This window comes from Anser cygnoides, chromosome 3 (assembly GCF_040182565.1).
Source record: "Anser cygnoides isolate HZ-2024a breed goose chromosome 3, Taihu_goose_T2T_genome, whole genome shotgun sequence".
Lineage (NCBI taxonomy): Eukaryota > Metazoa > Chordata > Aves > Anseriformes > Anatidae > Anser > Anser cygnoides.
The window spans coordinates 40,157,532-40,178,539 of NC_089875.1; the positions used below are offsets into that span (position 1 = coordinate 40,157,532).

Consider the following 21,008-nt stretch of genomic DNA (forward strand, 5'->3'; position numbering starts at 1 on the left):
ACTGAACTTAGGCAAAGACCGCTTTGTCCTACCTCAGACTGAGCCCTCAGGTGGTCGGGTTCTGCATGCTTTTAATTTTACTCGCTAGGGATATTTAAAAACACGTTCCCAGCACCAGCGAGGCTGGATCTCGAGCATGACACCGAATGTCACAGGCGCTTAGAGCGCAGGTCCTCGGGCCCGAGGGGGGGGACGGCGTGCGGGGGACCCGCGGGTGCTCTCCCGGGGGAGCTGGGGCGGGCGGTCCCCCCGCGGAGGCACGGCCGGGGGGCTCGGGGGCGGGCGGGGGGCTCGTCGTGCCGGCGGGGGGCTCGTCGTGCCGGCGGGGCCGCGCACAGCCCGGGGGCTGCCAGGGCCGAGCGGAGTGTGTGCGGCCGGCGGCGAGGGGAGGCGGGCGGGGAGCCGGGCGGGCGGGCGGGCGGGCAGGGAGGCTGGTGTGAGCTGTTTGGCCACCGGAGCCAATCGAAAGCTGGGGCTTGATCCTCTCCTCGGGCAGTGGCTGAGAGGAGCCAGTGCCGAGCTCCCCCCTCCGCAGCTGGGACCCGGCGAAGCCGCCTCGCTCGCTCCGGGCACCGCGCTCCCGCAGCGGGCGCCTATGGGCATCTGCACCGCGCCGGGGCTGCGCACCACCGCCGGCGGGCGACGACGGCGACCCCGCTGCACGCCGCCTCTGGATCTATAGCCGGCAGGACGGAGCGCGCCGCAGACCCTTCCCCGCCTCGCTGCAGGTACGGGGGGGCGCCGAGCCAGCACCGGCCCGCGGCCGCCCGCCCGCTCCCCCCCATCTTCCTCCTCCTCCTCGCCCCCTGCCCTCCGACACCCGTCGCGGTGCTGACATCGCGGGGCCGCCCCGCGGCGCCGCCCCCGGGCGCGCTCTCTGCGCGGGCCCCGCCGGGGGCAACGCGGGGCCCCGCGGGCGTCTCCGTGCCCAAGGGCGCCGGGGCCGGGTCCCGGCAGCGCCGGGGCTCGGCGGCTTCGCTCCGAGTCACCTGCGGGGCACAAGCCCCTCGGCGTCCCATCCCCACGCTCCCCGAGGGGAAGCAGCAGCAAAATACGAAAAAAAAAAAAAAGAAAAGAAAAAAAGAAAAAAACAAAAAGAGAAAAGCCGCCCACCCCCTCGCGCTTGAAACCTGTGCCCCTTTGTACCGTGCTTTCTTTGCTTTGGGTTAATGATGGGTTGTGATTATGAAAGCCCAGGAGGGATCAGCTCCAAGAGCGAGCAGCACTACTTTAAGTCGGGAGCTGGAAATCCATACAAGTGCATACATACGCCGCTTGTTCCTTGTGCGAATGACGGTAATGATCCAAACCCACTTCTTGTCTCACAAGGAGCGCCCACCTGACTTTGTGCTGAAGCTAAGGAAATATTTGCATTCTCACAGGTCTTGCAGAATTGGAGTCACAGGTCCTGTAAAAAGTTGCACTGGCATTTGGCTGAACAACTCTTATTTTTAGCTTACTATTGTGAAAGCGGTTATATAACTTTCGGTGGATTTTTGAGGACGAAATTAACAGCTTGTAACAAGTTAAACCTCTCTTTTTTTGCAAAAGCGGGGGGAATAAACTGAATGAAAGCCCAATGACCACCATCAGGTGAGCTTCCATCTTACCACGGCAGTGGCAGACATCCCCCGAGGAAAACCCCCCAGGCCAGGAATCCCATAGCCCTCCTGGGAATCACCAAGCAACAGGTGCAAGAAGCGGCAATGCCTGCACACAGCCCTAATTAGCAGGCTGCTTATCAGGCCGCTTCAAGGCTGTTTCTCACTAAAGCAGGGAGAAATCAGCATGACTTCAGAGTCTTTACTTCCCGCCAGCACAGATACAATACAGATACTGTGCTTCCTGAGGGGATTAATTTGTTGCTTGAACTCCAAGAAGTATGTGCTGCCTGGTATATTTTGACACAGATGCTTCACTTGCTAACCTTCATGCATAGTTTCCAGGCTGGCTTTTGCAAATACTGAGGATAAACAATACTGTTCTAAGATTTGATAGCAGAGCCCTTACAAAATAACTGGACAGACGCAAGAAGTCTGGTTATTACTGGGAATCAGGGTTCAATCTCAGTACCCAGGCTCAGAGCAAGGGACCTCTCTTTTCTTGCACAGTCCCCATGAACTGCCGCTGTCCAAGAAGGGCAGCAAAGTCCTAAAGTCTGAAAAACTGTGTGTGATTACTGTGAAACTGATGAGGGCAGACCCATTTGCTAAATGTGTTGTGGAATGAGGGACAGATCTAGCTGGTAGCATTTTGCTTTCTTGCATTTAATGCCGCACACTGTGCACGCAGAGCTCTGGTGCTCGGGGGGAAGCGTGTCTGGTAACAGCGAGGTTTGCTCAACTTCCCGTGCGGGATGATAAGGGGCGTGAAGGCAGTGAAAAGCATCAGAAGGGGCTCTGAAAGGGTGGCACAAAAATAAATGCCATTAACTTTAGATTTTGAGCTGATTGGTTTAGCTGATCTATTTACTTTTTGTTTGTCTTTCAAATAGACTGTCGTGAAACATGACTTTCAGTGTGGAATAGAACAAATGCATAGGAAATTGAAGAATTTAACTGAGGGGATTTTTGTTTCTTTCCATAGTACCAGGTGAGGGTAAAAAATAATCTGAATTGCCAGCTGAGGTATATAGATATATCCAGTCCTGTGGAAACTGATGGGTTTCAGTCATCATTTGTCAATGTTTATGCAAGTGTTAATCAAGTAGATCTGGGCCATCCGCTTTTGTAATAAATAGTTCAGTCCTGCTGTGATTTTTCTTGATAAACTTGGTAACTGGCAAATTCCAACTTACCAGCATCTGATGCTTGAGCTAGAACTATTTCAATATAAGTTTAGTAGCACTGCATGTAGAAGTACGAACCTGAGCAGTCGAAGTCGCCGTGCAGATTTACTGACATCTGAAGAGCCTCTTCAAGAGCTGCACAATAAGCTCTTTCACTTCGCTCTCACAGATGCTCGTGGGTGTGGTTGTGCATTTATATTAGGGTTGTGGTTCATATCAGGAGTGCTCTTTTGACGCCAGTCTTCCAGTTGTTCCCACTTACTGTCCATCTCCGTATACCTCATGGTGGGCCAGCTGGATTCCTTTAGGATGAATCTAAACTGGAAGATGTGCTTGAGTCATTGCTGGAAATTCAGTCCATGGGACCAGACCAGAGCTAGCCTGAAGTAAAACCCTAGGAAATGCATTTAGCATTGACACAAAGTCTCCTGCACATAATTGTTTTGCTCAATATTTCTGTTCCTGTTGGGCTGTGCTGCTTGCTAACATAGACATAGTCAATTTGCAGTGCTGATACACAGCACAGTTTGGAGCAGACACTCGCCATCTTTCCCTGGGGTGTTGGCTGTTCCCTGCTCCCGGCACCATTGCCTGCAGATGTGTTACCGAGAAGCTCATTCTGTCTCTGTGGGAGAGCACGACCCTGAAACCAACTGTGGCAGCCTTATTTGTATGAACACACACCGAGAACATTTCAGTTTTAGAAGAAGATGGATAGGTGGTAGTTGTGACTTTTTGTTTGTATGTTTGTTTGTTTTGTGTGTGTGTCTGTGTGTTTTAATAGTCTGGTATGTGATTGCAGACCTTTTTGAGTGAGAACTTCAGATAACATAGCCTTGTGCTTACCTGGTGAATGTGAACATAACAGTTGTGCTCAGAAAAAGACAACTGATGCTTCTTTATGTCTGCTTCCCTGCCATTGGCCATACTCTGGCGCGTGTGAAGGTTTACAAGGCTGTGTTTATGCTCCTCATTTCGTATGGAAGCAGTGAAAAATGTTGGCTTGAAATGTAAAAACTGTCAATTAGAAATGCTGCGTTGTGTTTTGTGAGCGCAGCATCCTGCCTGACTATGTTTCCCATAACACAGCAGAAACATCCCTTTGAAGAAGGTGCAGCCTGTTCTGGCCATTCCTGTGCCCCAGCACATCAAGCGAAAGAACGTGTGACCGTACAGTCCAGTTGTCCCAGGCAGGTGGGAATATGTGATGCCCAGATAGATGTTCAGAAACATCCACTTACAGCTTCTGATTAAAACATTCTAAAGCATCTTTGTGTGCAGTTTTCACTTTAAAGATGAAAACACTTCTGTTTCTTTGGTGACTTGGCTGACTTTTTGCACTTTCTTGTTTTTCTTTAGTTTGCTGCTATTCTGAAAAATATTACAAATATATATACATATATAAGATTTTGTTAACTATAATCCATTATCTTTTGTATGAAAACATTTCTGACTAGAAAATATATTATTAGAGCCATTAACGCTCAGATACTTTTTACTCAATAGCAGAAGATGTTTGTCATTCCTGCAAAAATTGGGCTTCTTATTGACACTACAGTTTTATGCACATATTCATGGGGTTCATACTGTAAGTCATAGGGTTTTATGTGTGCATCGTGAATGATATATATATATATCCTCCTTGTTCTGCATCACAGTGACTGCTCCAAACTGCTTTTAAAATGCAGAAAATGTTGTGCTATTCAGAATAATGTGAATTGAAAAACAAAAGAGTTTTTGTTTTGTTTTGTGTTGTTTCTCAGATGACTATATTTCTATTACTAGAGGTTTTCTACTCCAAACCTTATTCCAGTAGAGCTGCTATGGAGGGTAAAGAGTAGATTTTAAGGTGAGTTATCTGGGTTATGCATATGCCACTTTGAAAACATGGTATTTTTTGTTCTCAGTGCATTAAGCCTTTTATGACTTTTTTTTTTTTTTTAATAAAAGATTTTTGAAGCCTGCTTCAGAAAGGGAAACAGACCTTAAGAATCTTTCTTGCTGTGAAACACAAGGCAATCTGCCTTTCAATATCCAATGTGATACAATCATGGAAACTTTAGTTATAAACTGCCCTTTTTCAAAAAGTCATCTTACAGCATCTACCTTTCAGATTCATTTTTTTTTCTTGTGAGTATAACCATGTTTATCTATGACATTTTGCGTATATATATTTTTTCTGTTATTGTTGTCTTTATAAAGCATATACTAGTTATAGCAACATATTTTAGATTAGTCATAAAATTGAAGGGATTTACGAAGGTCAGTGTTTTAGAGGCTATACTGCCATATAGAATTGTATCATAAATGTATTTTGTATATAGAAATGTGCATGCTACTTTTTTCACTACAAGATTCTGTATAGAAACAAAAAGGTACATTTTTCCCATTTTGGACAGTTTCAAAGTCATTACTGCATAGGAAGTGAGTATTTGAAGAAACTATCATTTGTAATGAAACTCAGAGGAAATTAAAGTTGTTATGCATTCAAATACAAAAAGTCTCATAAATATTACATTTCTGCCTATTTTGCATTAAGGAAGTCGGAGAACAAAAATACACTGGGAAAGGAAAATATATCATTTACCCTCCAAATTTCATTTTGGAAACAATTTTTATTGAGTGTGATGGGCAATGCACAAATATAACATCAGACCGTGTATTTAACAGCAATAAATCTTAAAAATTTCCTAAATTTTTAACTTCTCTTAAAACTTGGAAACAACATTTTTACAACTCATGAAGAATGCGTTATTGACCTTGCCTTGTACAAACACTTGTTAGAATGGAAAACTTTATTGTGCTGGTGCTACGAGTGAGCTAGCTGCCTCTCTTCATTTGTATGCAGTTTTTTTATGGATTACAGCCGTGTGTAGTCTATTCTATTAGTCTGCTTAAGTGCTATTATGCTAGCGCTAAATAGCCTGATATTCTACAGTAGTGCTAACCAAAAAATAAACAGCATTGTAAAAATTCTGCATGACTGTTTCTGGCAAGAAACTGCAGTTTTTTCCTGGTGCAAGTCTCCAACCTAATCTCATTTCCAGTGAGGCCAAAACACTAGTTTGGCCTAGAGTTGAGCAGGATCCTGCCCATAAATCTGGCCAGTCTCCATACAGATAACATCTGGAAAGTAGTCATCTAAAATATGCGGGAGAGATTGGGACAGGGGTGTAAATAGTGGGTCAGAGCTTCTATCCGAAATGAAAACATCGCAGCTCTCAGATGTCAGACTTCCTTGCTCTAGGCATGTTTTTTGTTATGAACCATCTATCGTTTGTCAGTTTCTGTTCCGTCAACATAATTTGGAGCTGTGTCCTTTCCTAGGAACAAGAAGAGGTTGACAGCAGAGAAGATGGGAAATATGTGAACATACTCTGTGTTACTATTGCATGACTTAATGGATACATCCAGTAAAGTCTCCTGATGAAGGGAGAGGTGGCTATCATTTGTATTTCGATTTAATTTGTTCTTTGGCTGACACCTTTCAGATTATGGCACACAATGGATTTATGCTAAGTATGTTTGTTGACTTTGGTGTATATTTTTCATTAATGAAGCCCGTGAAAACTTTGCCCAATACGTCAGGGAGAACAGCTTTTGCCCAGATATTCCTAAATGTGAATACTTACAAATCATAAGCACCTCAGATTCTATGTAGGTAGGGCAAGATTGTTGATTTATTTCTTCCAATCCTTATTGAGGCTGGTCCTTAAGTAAAATCATAGCCCAAAACTTGTGACTTCTTAATGGTATCTGAAACTGAAGATTCAAATGTAACATAAACTGATTATTAGGAAAATGTAAAGCTTTATAAAATCACAGAAAATATTTGAAAATAGCACCATTGTATGCTATTTTTGTTATATCTGATGACTCTTTTTTCTATAATGTCCCTGCACCAACTGAGAGAAATGCATATGGCTGGAAGTTGAGCTAGTTTCTGTCATCTGAAGCTATCTTGCTTTGAGATTTCCAAAGTCCCTTCATTCACTTTACAGGATGTTATTCAACAGCTTGATCTATTTTTTTATTTGGTTGTGTTGTATTGCTTTTTTTTCTTTTTCGTTTGTTTGTATTAATAACTGTAAGACAAATCCCACCTTTGTCTACCATAAATTCCTCCCAGATGAAAAGAAGCTTTAAATACAATTTGTGCCATAACAAATCCATTTGTTTTTCTTTATCCACTTTTTTTTTAAGTTCTCTGCACTTGATGTTCTTTCTTCTTGATGGAGCACTGAAAAAATACTTTCACAAGCTAAAGTTTATTATTTTCTGAATTCTACACCCAAAATGCCAGTTGCTTTATCCTTCAGCTCAGGTAAATTGCTTCCAGAAAAAGTATTTTTATGTTAGTGTTTTGATAACTGATTTTAAAGTATGATACTTGCAAACATTGTATTGAATACCTATCAGAAATTGCCAATTAACCCTTTATAAAAATAATCTTGTTTTGTTTTGTGTTGTTTGTGTTTTGTTTGTTTTTTTTTTTTGTTTGCTTTTTTCTTTTTTTAGTTTTAAATCTAATATTTTATAAAACCTAAGCTTTTTTGGAAACAACTTCATTGTGTCATTCCAAGTCAAGCCTAGTTTTTTTCTGGACATCTCTAAGGTTTCTTTAAAAGAAGGATATGATATTACAGGAAGAATGTTACTCTTGTTTGCCAGAGGGCCGTACTACGTTTACTATAATAGGATTAATGGAAATTTGGAAGGCAACACTAGCTCAGTGGGAAATTGATAAACACATATTGTACTTGTAGGAACACTCTGCCCAGTAGTATTAGGAAACTTATCGCTATTTATTTAGCAGTCCAGACTTTATCCGACAAACAGATTTGTTGTCCATTTAAGACTATGCCAGACTTTGAAAGACTTCACAATATGGATGTGATTTGCAGAATCCGAAGCGTTATCCTGGCATAGCCATCAATGTGGCTTAGAACTGGGACTCTCATACCATAGACTCTCAAACTGAGGAGTCTGGAGCTTATGGATCCTGTTGCTTTCCAAAGTCTGTGGTTTGATTCCTGGCACTTCAGGGTAGGTCAAATATTATAGCCGCAGTCATAAACAGTGATTTTCAGAATCTAAGCAAGCTAGAGGCGGGTGTAGTTCCTTGGAAAATTTATTCTGGAAGAGGCAAACCCAGCAATATCTCTGGATCCATATCTGATACTGGCAGACTCTACTGTTGAGAAGCAATGGCAATCCAGTCTCGTATTTACTAATGTTTGTTTATTTGTGCCTTGGCCAATGTTTGAACTAGAGAGTGAATTCAGGAGAAAGAAAAGGCCACAGGGATGAATTTCCATTCCTAAATACATATTAAGAGGTCACCAGAAACCTGCCTTTTTACACGTACACAAGTGCTGTGTATCAGTAAAATAGAATGAAGTAATTCTGCTATGAATGACATACATATGGAGGAAATATCAAGACTGGATGCATAATCACAATACAATACATAAACTACTGTTGTAAATGTTTTAATCACCTCCAAAGTGTCATTTGCAAAAGTGGTCAGCTAATCGCTTTGTATTTCTGAAAACCAGAAAAGGCCAGTGGACTATTCCCAACATTTATAGGGAATTAGTAGGAACTGTAGGATAGAGGCACTGTTGGTTATGGAAACTACTGCTGTGAGCTGTTCATGCTGTGTGGTAATACAGTTGTTTGATAAACAGACAGTTAGGGAAATCAGCTTATTTCTAAGCTGCTCTCAGCTTTTATTTCATTTATTTTTTATTATATATATATGTTTTATTTTTTTTACAAAAGAGCCTAAAAAGCAAGGATCTTTTCTTTTGTACGAAATGTATGGATTTGTATGTTCTCTGTAAAGTCCCTCCAGAACACTATCTTCTGCCATTCATATAACGTGCACTGTGAACAGCTAATCTACTCCCAGATATTCAAGTCTGAAAAAAAAACAAACTCATTTAGTCTGTTCAACACAGTTGTTCTAAGAAGGAACAACTTCATTTCTCCTTTGTTCCTGTCCTATGTAAAATGATCTTTAAAAAACTGTAGAATCACTGAAAATGACCTTTCCCAGCTATTTCATTATGATCTGTGCCTCTCTATAGCAATGATGGCCATGGTGCAGTCCAGTGTTGTGGAGCCTCTGAGACTGCCAACAACAACAGGAATTTTCACTTTGGGTTTAGCTGCTCTGTTCAGACAGCAGAACTGCAGGCTCATGGCTGAGAAGCCTGTAACAAGGGTTTCCTGTCTCAAGAGATAAAGTTGTCTATGTAACTCTGCTGACAGTCTGGTCATGGGGGTCCGAGTTCTTCTTCAGATCTGTCCTGGGCAACTTCACCTGAAGACTGAAGAAATCTTTATCTTGTTTTATCGTTAATCAAATCAGAATGTTGCCTATTTGAGCTCTTCTGCTTAGCTTCATCCACATAGATAGGCTACAATCAGAGCGCTTGCAGTTTGCTCCATTATATACAAATTGTAATTCAAGGCTGCGGCAAGTTGCCAGTTCATCTCCCCACTCAGACGCCAGCTTCATTTACTCATATAAATAACTGTATAGCGGTCAAACATGATTGACTTAAGCTGTTAACTTTTTCTGAATGTGTAAAATATAGGGCGTTTGGGGTGCTAATGGAGTACTTGTTGTTTCTTTCCCCTCACACTGAAATTTAGATGTATCTGTTGAGAATATTGAAACACATTTTTCACTGTATTTATCTTGGCTTTATGTTTGTCTTTACTGTTTACAGGACAACAGAAAAAAAAATCCTAAGAATCCATTTTTATTGTCATATAAGCATATGGATGGTTTGTTTTATATTAGTTAAAGAGACACTTCATTAGTCGATAAAAGTGAACTGTAATATAAGATATTTTGGTTATGAAGGGCTCCAAATGATATTTTTTCCCCCAGGATATTTTTTCATTTTCCTTAGAAAGTGCTAACTACATTTGAAAACTAGCTTATTTTACCACGCCTCAAGTAAGTAATCAAAATCCACTATAACTTTGTTAACATTCTGATGCATGATACTAACTGCTAACATATCCCATCGGTCAGATAGCAATGCTGGTGGACTTTTTCAAATAAGAGTCACAACTCATTTTTGTTTTTAAAAAAGTGCTGTCTTCTTGCTAGTTGTAAGCCTTTCCTGAATCTCCCGTGATGGACTTCTGGTTTCATCTCATGACCAATTTCTTTGGGGTGGCAAAATCTAATCGTCTCTTAAATGTATTAATGGTCCAAGGAGTATTGCTTCCTTGTTACGATGCCTATGGCTATGGTGTCACTTTAGGTAGGCGAAAGTCTAAACTTGTGTTGAAATGGTCATTCTGCCCTTGGCTCTGCTCCTAGGCACTTGGTTGTTTCTTAATTCTGCTATAAACTTTCTTTGTGACACCTGTCATGTCTAAATGGTACAATCAAAATCTATGTGAAACTGGCTTATAACTGTGCTGCGTGTGTTCAAAATAATTTCGTGTCCTCTAGCTGGCAGCGCTACTAAGTGCAGAATCCTTGTATGGCAGCCTGAAAACCCCATTAGTGCTGAGTGGCATTAGTAGTCTAGTTCAAGCAGCAGGTAGGTATACAGGCTCAGTGGTAAGTGTGTAAGATCTTGAGTAAGGTTGCTATTGAAGAGAGCCCAAAGACCAGCATTCCTGAATATACTGGACAATGAGAAAGGCTATTGCTATCATTGCTTGAACTGATGGGTCTCATGGGTTGCTTTATAGGTTGTAAGAACTCTTACTGTAAATTAAAACTTAAAAAAAAAAAAAAAGGCTAGAATTCTTCTATTAACAATGCTTAATACAGTGTTGTATCTGTATATGAATATGAATAGTACATAAAACAGGCTGCCATGACTGTATGTATAAATGTAAAAAAACAAATGATGTTTGCCTTACTGCAAGGCCTATAAGGATGTGAATTCTAATGCAAATTTGCACACTGGATTAAATTAATTCCTCTAAAGAGGAGTGGAACAGTGCTTTAATACAATGCAAAAATATTTTTATGCTTAAAAAAAAGGCACTGCTAACTATGCCTTCTATAAAGTGGGAAGATCTGCCATTGTGTATTTGCTCTGCTATCTTCATTAGTTATTATTTCTAAACTTGTGTATCCAAATTTTTTGTTCATGGTTTACACAAGGTATCTGTAAAGTATGTTTTTTACTGTAGCAAAAGAAAGAGACAACAACAGTTAATTGCCTTCTCATTTTTCTCTTTTCACTTTTCTCTTTTGAACCAGTATATACTAAGCATTTGTATGGTTGGAAAGAGAGGATTTGCTTCTGAAGAACTAAGTGATTCCATACATGGATCGTTTCTGAACAATTAAGTTATACTTCTGCTCAATGTGATTTTAGGAGTAGCTCTGACTTGACATCATACATAAAGGGAAACTTTCAAAACAGCTATGTAAATACTTAGGTTTTATAATAAAAATTTCAATATAATTCTGCAATTATTCTATCTATTTTCCACTTTTTTTTTCAAATTTGCATATATTATAAATGCCAGAATTTATTTCAAATTTGAGTGAAACTAAACTAGTTACTTTGAGATGTGGGGTTACCCTATCAAAGATATCTTCACTAAAGATTTGAAATTAACACTTCTGAACTTCATTCTTTAAGAGTCACCTTATTTATAGCAAGATAAATGCACTTCCAGCTCTAATTGCACAGAGCGGCAAAAACATTCTTTGGATAGCCCAAGTAATGTAAAATATATCTTCTCTGGGAAACCTTTGAGGATCTATTTATTCAAGAAGATAGGAGAATTTAAGTGATGTATACTTACAGCCTAGATTTCAGGATATACAACTGCAGCTTGCACATTTTATCAGGACTCCCAATTTCTTTTAATTAAATAGAATTTTTAAAACATCATAAGCTATGCATTCACAGAGTTTGTAGGACAGATATGATAACATGCTAGAAGTATATAAAAGAACTTGAAAAGTATATTCAAGAAAAAAATGGAAACAGATTACTGCCTTTACATAACTGAAAAAAAAAAAAAAAGAAAAAAGAAAAATGCAAATAGTAACAGAAGTGAAAAGCAAGGTAAGCTTTTAAGTGGTCTGTCAGCTTTAATTGCAAGTTAAATTCCAAACTGTTAATGGCTTCAGAGTATTTCTTTTATTCAACCAATTTTTTAACTGCCTTTAGTTTTTTTTATTCATCATAAACTATTTTTTTATTTATTATAAACTCACTCATTCACTAGTCATTTCAAATATTTTAAATAGAAAGTGAACACATTTCCTGAGAAATGCTTAAGAAGTATGTCTTTATAGTAAGATATCTGTCTGTAAGCTAACAATCTCTTAGGATATAATCCTTTTCTAGAGGTTTATACATACCACTTGCTGTTGTTAAAGCTTTTCATCAAGAAGTCAAATAGGATCTATTCCTCTACAGGCTTCCTTAGTTAGCATGTGTGAGGGAACTCACGTCTAACTGCTAACAGATTTTATGTTGAGTAACCTTTCCAAGTATTCATTGCATGTTAATTCTTGACAGATAAAATTACTTATTCACTATTGACTTATCTTTGAGGGATGATTTACTTTGTCACTATTTAGTCATCTTCGTGGTATGTTGAGACAGCAGTGTCTCTTCAAATCATCTTGTGGCATGACACAATTTCCCTGATACAAAGTTGTAGTTAGAGGTTTGTAGAAGAAATGTGAAGGGGAAAATGGAAAAGACAAGTTTTAGCATGTTTTTGAATCTTAAGAGAGCAGTAATTGGTGTCTGCAAAGAGGGTTGCACACTTGTAAGTTTTGTTTGCTCCTGTTTGTTGGTCTACTCTCCAGGACATGCTGGAAGCATGGGGAAAGGTTAAGTATTTAGCCATTTTCTCTTTCTCTGTTTTTGCTCATGGGGTTAAGTTATTTTGCCCAATTCGAAAAATAACTAATCAAGAATAGCTGGAACATTGCCTCTCTCTCTGGATCACCTTCTCATATCAGCTTACCCTTTACTTAAAATATGCTTATTTAGCCCAACTTTGCATGCCTTTGACTTGCAATAAAACCTTGACACATGCATAAATCAAAGAAAAAAGCCTTTTGTTTTTATTCTGGGTGTTTCAGCATAGTCTCAGAGTAACTTATGGAGAATCTGAATGTATCTGTCATCTCTGGCACTGCTCAGATATGTGGAGGATAAAAGTAGCCTTTGCCTTCTTTCCTTCCACCTATTTTCACTATGCAGAAGACTGGCTTATTATGAAGGTCAAATGACTCTACAAATAACAATGTCAGGTTACCAGTTTGGTAACATGGAGCCACAAACTTTTGCTTAATATTGGGCAATTCACCTTAATCCTATATTTTAGAGTACTTAGACTTTCCTCTGCTCAGCGTTACAAAGGTGATCGAGAAATTTGCAGGGTTCTCATTGAGTGTGTCAAGCTGTGAAGATAGATTAAGCTGACTGCGTCTGAACTTGACAAGCCTTGCAGAAGGTAAGTGCTGAGGGAAAAGGATGATAGATTGAGAAATGCTGCAGAACACTTCTTACTGCTCCCATCTTTGGATGCATTTGCTGAGATTTTCCCTCTGTAAGGAAAAAGGTGCAGCTGAAGGCTAGGAAGGATCATTATGAGGGCTGAATGCATAGGTTAAGTTACACTCTGGAACTAAAGGTGATAAAATCCTCAGAGCTATAAGAAGATGTAATCAGATCCAAAGTACAGCTAGACACATTTTACACCCTCCCCCAACCTGCAGTCAAGCCCTCACACAAGCAATGGTCCCCGGTGCTGGTGGCCAGAATGTCACAGTTCAGAGCTGGTGAGCCTTTCGGAGGCTGTTGGGATTTCCCAGGTACTTGTGAGGTTTTACAAATGATGATCACTGAACATGATTTTAGTACAAGATAGACACAGCTGTATAAACACTAATTTTACAGGGCTGAAGTTCGGTTGGAAACTGTGTACACAAAGCAACACAGACACTAGATTCTTCATTGATACTGTATTAGTATTGCATGAGTATTGCGTGTATTAATATTGCATTAGGTTAGGATCAGCCTTTTTTTCTTTGATTTGCCTGCAAACCTGTACCAAACAAGGCACTGGTGTTATGAACCACACAAATAATGCACACATTGTGGGAAAGTTACCATTAGCTTCAGAAAAATAGACTGTTATTTATTGCCATTGCTGAAATTGATCATAATGACTTCAGAAGGTCTGACATCTCTAAAGGAAACATTATAGGACAGATCTTAATTTGGTTGAATCCAGGGTTGTAAATCAGTTGGGTATAAGGTGATTCTGGTTGTACTTCATTGTTTTTCGTATTAGCTTCCACGGCAGTTGTACAAGTAAAATGTTAAAGTTAGAGCTTTTTTTTAAAAAAAAACAAAAAACAAAAAACAGGGGGTGTGTTCAGCTGTAGCTTTTATAGTCAAACAGATATTGATCTACATGGGATACACTTGAACACTGGTAGGAGGTGATAGCAAGCAAGATGTTAATGATGATGTTTTTGGCACAATGTAATTGCACTCAAGAGGAATCCCAGGACTTGTGTTCTTGTATAGCACCGGTGTAAGAAGGAGGAAAGGAAGTTGAATGAAGAAAACACGAGTATGCAGATACATGGCTCTATGGAATTCACCTGAGCTTCCTAAGTGATTTTGCTAGTCTGTACATGTTTAAAAAGAGGTTAGTTGTTCGTCCTTACAAGCACTTTCAGGGGATAACTTTTTAGCCATTGTTTACAGAACCTGTTCAGCTACTGGTGCTCTTGTATATCCAAGGAGTACTAGTCTAGATTTATGTGGTGCATTACAGAAAACAGATGTTTGTGGAGTTTCCTCTCCCCTCATCCTTTTTTTTTCTTTTTTTTCTTTTTTTTTTTTAACCTGTATATGCAGATCAAGTTTAATTAATTAAAATGTAATTTCAAATTTAAAAAAAAAAAAAAGGTGATACTGAATTGAAAGATAATTTGTACTGGAATCACAAGTTATTACAAGACCAAAAATATTGTTAATTTATTGTTTCAAATTACTTCTTGGTACATTTTTTTTTTTGGTAATATATATATTTTTTTCATCTGTCTTCTGTCACAGTAATTTGTCTGTAATCATCTCTTGTTTACTTCAGGCCGATTGGGTATTTTTAATGATGGTACTTTTCTTATCCACATAAGCTGTGTGGATATCAAGGAATCTACCTAAAGACAGATCTTTGCCTGGTTTGTGTATTTTCAACCTGAAGATCTCAGCATTGATATTCCAATGGAGTAAAATTATTGGATCCATTGAAGTAAAATATTATTTTTCTCTGCTTGCTTTAATAAAGTCAATATTTATTATGTAAATACTATAAATGCATGCAAATAATATTTAGCTAAGTATTTACAGAGAACCCTCCGTCTTTCCTTCCCTTTCTTTTATGAACTTACTGGGCGCAGTGAAAAGGTGTGTTGGGGGCTTCTTGTTGGTAGCAAGCACTGCAGTATTGCCTAGTATTTCAGGAATTCTTGCAGTTTCATCTTATGCTCTACTGTAATAATATATCTCAGGAATCCATCTTGTATTAAACTCCTTTTGTTTCAATTCCTTGGAAATGAGGGATGTAATTCTTGTTAGAATGTGAACCTTTGATCATCACTTTGCCTTAAGTTATGAGATAATATAGTATAGCATTGGTTTAAAAACATACTGAAGCAATGGTCTTCTCAGAGAAACAACACTACTTAGAAGAATTGTATACAGTTACTAAAGAATAGCTTTTATTTTTTGGAAGTTGTGCATAGATGAATGGGTTTTCTGGCTTTTAGGAAACCACACAATCCAATATCACCTCACCTCTATAATGTACTCAGAAATATTAGACTATACCTGGGTAAAGGAGGAGTTCCTCATAAAAATGTTGAAGAGATACCTTTACTCTTAAGGCTAATTTTAGGGAATTAGAAAAAGAAGCAAATCAAATTTCTAAACTTATCTCAATTTTGGGAGAATAAACAAGGCAGATGGGAAACTGAAATTTGATTCCAGTGTGTGTTTAGTGTCAGTTTGAAAACAACTTGATTTATTTATTTGTTGGGTTTTGGGGGAAAGGGAGGGTTCAACAGTGGATACATCTTCACAGGGTATTACTGTGATTATAGAACAAATATCATAGCTTCATGATGACAACTGTTGACAAACTATTCCACACCTGTTAATTACAGGTATTGCAAACAGAGAGGAATTTGGGTGTTTGCTGTCACGAGGACAATACAGATGTTTTGGACTGTGTAAACTTCAGTGTGTTTGTCTCACATCTCCGAGTACATGATTGTGTCCATGTCTGCAGTTTGGATCAAACTATTAATGCCAGCATACTCCAATATATCATTTAATGCCTGTCTCATCCACATTTGAGAGCAAATGAGAGTTATGAAAGTGCTCCTGAAACACTTTACATACCAAATTACAAGGGAAAAAGTCTCCTGTGCCTTGCAGACCACGTCTCCAAAGCAAACTGCACACGTGAGCCAAGTTAGCTGTGAGCAGCTTGACCAGCAGCTCTCGCTGAGGGTCTTTGCCTCTTGTTTTTGCCCTTTGTGCTTCTCTTGCTGTCTGAAATACAATGAGAGGAGGTGGCCATTTCTCCATTCCCCCACCTATTTACCTGCCTAATGAGCAACGGTAACTATGGTGCAGCCAGTGCCCCCCCCCAGGCTGCTGCTGCTGCCAGAGGTACGCAGTGCCAGCATCTAGGCTCTAAGTGACAAACAGTGAATTGCAAAGGCCACCATCAAACATGTCTTGTTCGAATCAGTGAGTGGAGACCAATGGAGAATATTCTGGAAGCCCCCACGGTGACACCGCTAGGGCTGAACCATGGTCTGTCACAGTGCCCAGCCATAGTCCCCGGGATGGAGCAGGTGTTAGGTACTTCGGTTATTGTTATGGTATCACCGACTCACACCAACTAATTCAGCAATTTTGACTTTTCTGCATTGAAATCAGTCCTCAAACATGGTTTAGAATAGAGTTTAACAGAACAGAATAGTTTTGAATAGTTCAGTTGGAAGGGACCTTCAAAGATCACCTAGTTCAACTGCTTGACCACTCTGGGGCTAACCAAAAGTTAAAGCATGTTATTGAAGGCATTGTCCAAATGCCTCTTGAACACTGACAGGCATAGGCCATCAACCACCTCTCTAGGAAGCCTGTTCCAGTGTTTGACCACCCTCATGGTGAAGAAATTTTTCCTAATGTCCAATCTGAACCACCCCTGGTGCAGCTTTGTGCTGTTCCTGAGTGTCATCCTGACATCGATGACCAGGGAGCAGAGACCGGCACCTCCCTCTGTACTTCCCCTCCTCAGGAAGCTGCAGAGAGCAGTGAGGCCACCTCTCATCCTTCTTTTCTCCAGACTGGACAACCCAGTGTCCTTAGCATCTCTTCATAGAACATGTCTTTCAGCCCTTCTACCACCTTTGTTGCCTCCTCTGAACACTTGCAAGTACTGTAACATTTTATGTGGAAAACTGTGTGTATGTGTGATTATGGATATTTAAGGATACTTTATACACTTACTTGCTAATGATTTATAAATGGCATTCTTATCCTTCAACTAATAAACTGGGCAACATTTCCTCTAAATAACACAAATTTTGGAAAACTCTAGGTATTCTCCAGAATGTTTTGGCCTCTATTGTCAGAGACAAATTGTTAAGTATTCTGCGTACAGCAAAATAAATCAATTTAAGTCTTTGATCTGAAAACATCTTATGATATCTGCATCATAAACCTGGTAGGTTCACAATTAGTAGATTTCAGTGCATTAAACATGAGGATGGCTTTTAGTAATGGTTTAGTGAGCCCATAGCAAATGCCTCTATGGCTGTACTGCAAAAAGAACAATGTTTTCTTTCTATTGATAGCTAGCAAGAAACACAAAAGTCTAGGAAGATAGGAAAAATGATAGAAAACCAGGCAAAAATCTATTGAAAAGTTGATTATTTGGGCCACAATAATTACTCTATATAATACCTACATATATATCTCTTTATTTACTTGAAAAGGAATTAAAGGGACTCTGAGATGTCATCTACCTCATCTTCTGCTTGTTAGGACTCATTTTATCTAAATTCATTCCTGGGACATGCAGTGATTTTTCTTCTCCTTTTGCATCACTTTCTCCTTAATAATTCTGATGATGAGTATACAAACTTAAGCAAATCTACTCCAGTGCCCGACTATCTGTATATCATGAGGTTCATTAATAGGAATATGGTTTGAAATCATATTTGCAGGCACTATTGCATTTGCATATGTGAAGGATAAAGAAAGATGTTTTTTCTCCTTCCTTTATGCATTTGGAAAGTAGTAACATCATTCCTGTTGTCTTTGCTTCTTCGTAATCCCTGATTTCTGCAATCTTGCCACATTGTTACAGTTTCTGTGTTCATAAAAGTTCTCATTTCTCTTCCCTGCTCTGCCCCTAGAAATTTTCATGTTTTTCCTGAAACATGGCGCCCAGAACTCACATATAGCCTGTTACTTTCCTGCATGCACTTGTGCAGTCATATTTTGAATCCAAAAATCAAACCTTGGTTTGTCTTTTATGTCCTTTGAAGATGACCATCAAAGTATGGTGGGTATAGATTTGACTTTTTTTTCCCCCAGAGATTTACATATAAATAGTGTTAGCTTCTGCTTTGGGATTAATTATCTATTTATTTATTTAAGTTTCCAGGTAATTAGGAGTCTCTTGTCCTAATATGGGACATATTGGGACAGGCTGGTTGGTGACTGTGACCACCATTGTGAATGACATGACTGCACATAAAAACAATATACAGCATGGTATGTATATATGGAAGTTGACTTATTAAAAGTTGCAACAGACTGTCATTGAAGTACAAAAACTAAGTCTTAATTTAAGAGGAATAAATATTACTTGAAGTTACTGATTAGAAAGAAAAGCTATAAATTTGAGATGGTAGACAGCTTTCCCCCATTTAAATACCATCAGACCAGAACTGCAAATTTATCCAACCATGATAAAATTTTCACCTCAATTTTAATTACAAGTGGGTTGGGTGTGTTCCCTGATGCTTATGACTTTCTGTTGTGTAGGGTTATCACACTTCTTCTAGAATCTGGTAACTCCAACAGGCTTTTGGATCTGATCTTAATACAGGACATGTATTAAGTGTTTGCTTAGCTTCTTTAGTGCTAGTTTAAGGTTCTATTCTCTTAATCAGAATGTAAATTACTAAAATGAGTGAATTCATATCTGTACGAGAGCTTGGCCCACTCTGTTGACCATTAAGTATATTATATTTATGCATATGTCCAACTATTTTTAGCTGAAAAACATTAGCCTGTGTGGGACACGCAATCTTCCCTTTTTTGGAGAATCAAGATGCCTTTGTTCAGTGACAGGAGAGAAGCTTAATGCACATGTTCTGTGCCCTTTGGATGGCCTATCATTGTGGTATGTGTGGCCTTTGACTGGACGAGAGAGATACAAGGTGGTGCCCCTTCAGCATTGAAGGCTTCATCTTATACACTGACTGCTCATATACTGTTCCAGCATTCTGTTGAATGAATTCTCCTGTAAAACATGTCTTTTGTCTCACTTGTTCATACATTAGGATCCTCATTCCATATCTTATCATGTCATCTGCATGCACAATTTATGCTTTTGCCCAATGAGGTCAAAATGTGAATTCACATTGTAAATTCAATAACCAGAACAAGTGAACAACTTTGGTTATGCTTCTGGTGCTCTGTTATGAAAGGGAGGTTAGGCAAATGTTTGCGTTCAAATTGTGTTATAAGTTCTTATAGATTTTTTTTCCAGGTCATTACCCAGCAGATTTCTTCAGTCTCTTGAGCTTTTTTAGCTCATCTGTTACCTGGAAAGAGAGTGGAAAACTATTTCCCTCTAACTTCTTTTGTGAAGCCACATTTTGTTGTTGTTGTTTGTTTGTTTCTTTTTTTCTTTGTTCTAAATTGAGGAGTGTTCAATTTCGCAAAGTGCGAATTGCATGAGTATGTAGCATCTTCACAAAAAGGAAGAAGAGCCATCTCACCAGCCTTAGATTGTAGATTCTGGATTGGACATGGAGAATCCAGCAAGGGGTGGTGTTAGGGCAGGGAAGGTGAGGAAGGCAGGTGATTAATGGAGCAAGAGTGAAGGAGAAAGCCTTATTACTTCATATATCATGTAGATTATTCCTATGCAGTCTATACAGTGGTTGTGTATAGTCACTTAGAACTCCAAAGCCTTTGGGGAAGAAACCTTTCAACTTACAAAGTAAGACACTCAAAGGTCAAAAAGTAACATGCAGCAGCTAGACTACATGTTTCTTCTTCCATCTTTAACATTTAGTTTTGCACTATAATTGCGGAGCTTATTTTCAAGATAAGATACAAGATCCTCTTTTGAAGAACCCTGTATCTATTCAGGAACTGAGTTAAATGGTGCATACCTCTTCTGGAAATCTAGTTGTAAGTAAGAGCTGTAATGTTTGACACCTGCAAAAACCAAGTCCTTGTGCCTTTCCAGCAGAATGAGGTTCTGGCAGAGAGTCATTTGCCTCAGCAATTGTGCCCTGTGCCCACTTGAATACCTTACGTTTATCACCTGGCTTCAGATGGCCACTGTGGAGGACTATGCATCTCCATTAGGGTCTGTCTCTGATGTGCCAGCCTGTGCAAACACATTAGATGTCCTTGGGCATCTGGAATGGTATTAGTGTGGTTAGACAGCTGAAGCCCATATGGGAGATGATATAACCTTCACATTCTATTATTATTATTATTATTATTATTATCATTTTGTTTCCTCACACTGCTGTGGTACAGACTGTAGTCCTACCACCACGCTGTTTAGATATAAAGACCATGCATCCCATACAGAACTCAAAAGCACGCAGCTCTGTCAGTCAGCGCCACGTTTATCAGCCACACCCTTTCAGCTCCTTTAGCCTCCTCCACCCTGAAACAGGTAGGTTGGGTGACAGCATTCCCAGGCCCCAGTTTGGAGGGAGTATCAGGGTGTGGTGTCACAGCTGGTTGAAGGCAGCCTGGCACAGGGGCCCCAGCGGTGCTACTGATCTTGTAGGCAGCTGGAAAGCCAGTCGGCAAAACAACAAAAAAAAGTTGTCAGCTGGATCAGCGAACTTATCTTGCTGACTGTGTGGCTGCTTGGTTGTTAGTACTGGCACAGGGTGACCGAGGAGAGAGTG

The 21,008-nt window shown here is 39.6% G+C and overlaps 1 protein-coding gene across 2 annotated transcripts in view; it reads left to right on the forward strand.

Moving 5' to 3' along the window:
• Positions 1 to 408: 408 nt before the first annotated feature.
• Positions 409 to 21,008, forward strand: part of GREM2 (gremlin 2, DAN family BMP antagonist) — a 40,552-nt gene continuing 19,952 nt past the window's right edge. Inside the window, exon 1 of one of the 2 annotated variants that reach the window (XM_048079934.2) lies at positions 409 to 728. The gene's annotated coding sequence lies outside the window, so the exon portion shown is untranslated. Of the gene's footprint in view, positions 729 to 18,591; positions 18,616 to 21,008 lie in introns of those variants that run through there. The other variant, XM_066993981.1, reaches the window with a different exon arrangement.